The sequence below is a fragment of the Pyxicephalus adspersus genome, chromosome 1 (assembly GCF_032062135.1).
Source record: "Pyxicephalus adspersus chromosome 1, UCB_Pads_2.0, whole genome shotgun sequence".
In the NCBI taxonomy this organism is placed as follows: domain Eukaryota; kingdom Metazoa; phylum Chordata; class Amphibia; order Anura; family Pyxicephalidae; genus Pyxicephalus; species Pyxicephalus adspersus.
The window spans coordinates 46,928,778-46,932,630 of NC_092858.1; the positions used below are offsets into that span (position 1 = coordinate 46,928,778).

Below are 3,853 nucleotides of genomic sequence, written 5' to 3' on the forward strand. Positions count from 1 at the left end.
AAAGGAATTTCAGATTGTTATATGGGTGATATAAAAAATAGTATAAGTACATTTCAAATATGTGCCATATTCAGATGTGCCATAAATTAATTGTCTACTACCACTACGAACACAAAACAAAAAGATATGTTTTCAGACATTTCAAGATTGCTTATTTGAAATGATTACACAGCTCAACAAAAAAAAAAAATTTCACTTGCCAAGGATTTTTTAATAAATTTAGTGTATTTCAGGTCTGCTGGATCTAGAAGTTACATTAGTTTCATTGAATTGGCTCTAGTTCTTGTATTACAGGAATCAGAATAGACAATTTTACCAACAACAAATGGTAACACAGCATATTATTATCAATCTTTATTTACACCGTTGTTTTGCATTTTATATATTGAATGTAGCATTATTTTCATGAAACTTTCATTTGACTTTTTTTTTTCAAACTTTTTCTTTTTTTACAGAATTATGAGTTCTTCAAGAAGAAGTTGTTTAAATGACCCTAATGTATTTTGCTACATTTGTGGTTAATATTCTCAGCAAAAACTGAAAAGAAACATAACAGAATTTGTGAAACAAGCATATCCTGCATATTTTGGTATTTGGTATTAAACTGGGGGACTAAGATAAATATTGGGCTCCCCATATGGTATGCAAAACTTGTGTAGAGTGTCTACGTCAGTGGAAAAATGAAAAACTGAAAAGCTTGAAATTTGGCGTACCTATGGTATGGCGAGAGCCTTAAAAGCATTATAATGATTATTATTTTTGTGCTGTGAATGTAAAAGATTTGAATTGTTACAAAATTCAAAAACAAGTGGGAGTACCCTGATTTGGAATCAGCAGGACGACCTGTGCCGCATGGTGCTGATGTTCCTATACCAATGTTCAGTACACTCCCTGATATTCCTGTATTCGACATGGAGGATATACAGGGTTTGGAGTGTAATCCAGGAGTTGGCAGTGGAAGTGAATATGAAGGAAGTGTTTCATCAAACCAGCAGTTCTCCCAAGAAGCGCTCAATGATTTAATATGTGACCTAAGTCTGTCAAAAAAAGCATCCAAACTTTTAGAATCCAGGTTAAAAGAAAAGAACTGTCTGAGACCGGAAGTAAAAATAAAGGTTTATAGGATAAGAGAGGTGACACTCCTACCATATTTCAGTGAAGATGGAGACCTTGTGTACTGTTGTAAACTCCCTGGACTACTAGCCCATATGGGAGTACCAGGATACCGAGCAGAAGACCGGCGGCTTTCCATAGACAGTTCCACTCAAAGTTTAAAATCAGTTTTACTGCATAATGGCAACTGCTATGCATCAATTACAATTGGTCACTCATTAAAATTTAAAGTTCCCTGGATTGAGTACTGAAAAATTAAAAGCAGGAATCTTTGATGGACCCCAGATTCAGAAACTGATAAATGATTCAAATTCCACACGTTTCTCTACAGTTCATGCCAATCTTGGGTATCTAGGTATATTAGACCAAACCCTTTTATTGCTTCTTATGCAATAACTAGCCATCAGGCTAGTTTTATTTTGCTGATTTTTTCTTAATTTGCTAAGTATAATATTTTATTTGACCTTTTTAAACGCACTATAAAGTGTTGTGCCTATGATTTAAATACATGTCCATCTCTCAGTGACACTTTAAAGTTGATCCAGTGAAAACAGCTGGTTTTCTTGACCCCCCTTGCTGACAGTGACACCTATAGTACTTAGCAAAGACCAGGACTGCAAGTAATTGGCTTTTTGGACTTCTCAGCCTGTTCCTATTCGCTCTATAAGACCTTCCTGTAAGACAATAGGACCACACTGCTTTTTATAAACCTTTTTAAAATCCTTTGCAGTTCGTGGACATATCAAGTCTACAGGTAGGCTTTACCGTACCTAGGCATAAAGCTTACCCCTAGACCCCAACAGCTTTACAACATGAACTTCTGTCCCTTACTCAAACAAAATTTTTGCGGATTTTGCGGACCAGATGATCTTCCTTCCTCCCTTACCTGGTTGGGAAGGGTGGCTGCTGTAAAAATGAACCTGCTCCCTAGGGTTCTTTACTTATTCAGAACATTACCGATTCCGAGGCCACAAAGGTCGCTCCAAGGTTATGGAATTTATTTGGGGTCGCAAGGGGAGCTGAATTACCCATACCACAATGCTCACCCCTAAAGCTAAAAGGGGTCTGGGTGTGCCTAACTTCAGGCTCTATCATAGAGCAGCACAGGTTGCACAGGTTTCTCGCACCACATTACTGTTCCAAAGGACCCAATGAGTCGATATAGAGGCCCAGACCAATACAGAGACAGCAATTGCTTCCCTTATGTGCATCCCTCACCGTCTGAGACCTAGGATAGCCTGTTCATCCTCACAGTACTCCTTATCGGTTTCTTGAGAGAGCACTTGTAATTCCCTGGCCCACTCTGTGGGGCCGATTTGGATTCTCTACTCAGCATTTTCGGACCCTCCTTCAAACTTCCATATATAAAGGCCTGGGAAAGGCATATAAATCAATCATGGGAATTGGAGCAGTGGACCGAGGTGGCCCGAAACATCTCTAAAGTATCACTTAACATGAGCCTGGGTGAACTGAATTACAAAGCATTACTATGCTGGTACCTAGTCCCTACCAAGATAGCTAAGTGCTTCCACCCTCTGTTTCAGGGGTTGTGGGGGGCATGGAGCATATCTGGTGGTTGTGCCCAGGTGGCACAAAAATTTTGGGGAAAGGTGTTTGACCCAGGTGCAACAAACTCCTCTATCCCCTAGTCTGGAAACCGCGCTATTGAGCAAAATTAATATACCCTTGCCGAGGAAGTTTGTAACTATGTGCTGCTGGCAGACAGAACTACATTGGCACAGGCTTGGAAATAACAATCAATACCAATGGCTCTGCTAACGGCTAAATTAAGTCGGGTAATGGTAAATGACCATTTATGTGCACCCTCAAGGGTGCTTTTGAATATATACTTGAACTTACCTGGGATCCATGGACTGCACATTGCTCTTCAGCTCAGTCTCCTTCTTGATGTGGATACCATTCCGCTCCCTTACCTATCTTGGGAAAAATAAAACAATAGTAAACAATTTTAAATGTCCTGTCTGTGTAGCCCAAGAAACAATTTGAAGCTGATGGTACTGATTTATTTACAAAGAACTATCCCTCAATCTAATAGGTGTTGGTCTAATCAGAGATCTGTCATGCTGTGACTATTGTCATATTTACATCACTTATAGAGTAACTCATCTTGTTATCATTATTGTAAGATACATGGAATAGTAATATTAGGACATTATAAGTGCACCTGGCAAAAACCAGTGAGCAATACTCCTCTTCCCCCCTGCTAGATTTACCATGAGGCATAAGTTTGCTGTGCTACAAGGTTGTAAAATAGATTAAAAAATAAAAAGTCACAAGAGTCACATCTTTTTTTCCTCATCATATGCAGAAGTAGACTTATCTCATTTTAGCCTATATAAATATATAAGTTCACAATAGCCTACTACAGATTAGGACCAATACAACAACAACATTCACATCTGTGTTAAAGAAGTGATACTAGCAGAGATGTGTTGGTTTGAGTACCAAAGCCTGTGTGCCTACAGGCATGTTAATCCTGGCCTAATGCCTCCTGAATAAAACGCCTTGTCACTTATCATATGTCATCTTGATTTAACTGGATAGAAAATAGAGTAATTCTCTAGGTCAGTTTATGTGTTGCTGGCAAAGGCAGTCTATACACATTAATTTTCATTAGCATGGCAACCTGAACATCACAGTGTGAGGAATGAACAAAAACTATAATAAGCATGCGGGAACCACAAAGGTACATCACATTGATTGCACAAGAAGAAGAACT

The 3,853-nt window shown here is 38.7% G+C and overlaps 1 long non-coding RNA gene across 1 annotated transcript in view; it reads right to left on the reverse strand.

Moving 5' to 3' along the window:
* LOC140321711 (uncharacterized) overlaps nt 1-3,048 on the reverse strand; it is a 20,103-nt gene extending 17,055 nt beyond the window's left edge. The window contains exon 1 of the long non-coding RNA XR_011919002.1: nt 2,974-3,048. This is a non-coding gene — a long non-coding RNA (uncharacterized lncRNA). The remainder of the gene's footprint in view (nt 1-2,973) is intronic.
* Nucleotides 3,049-3,853: the final 805 nt, after the last annotated feature.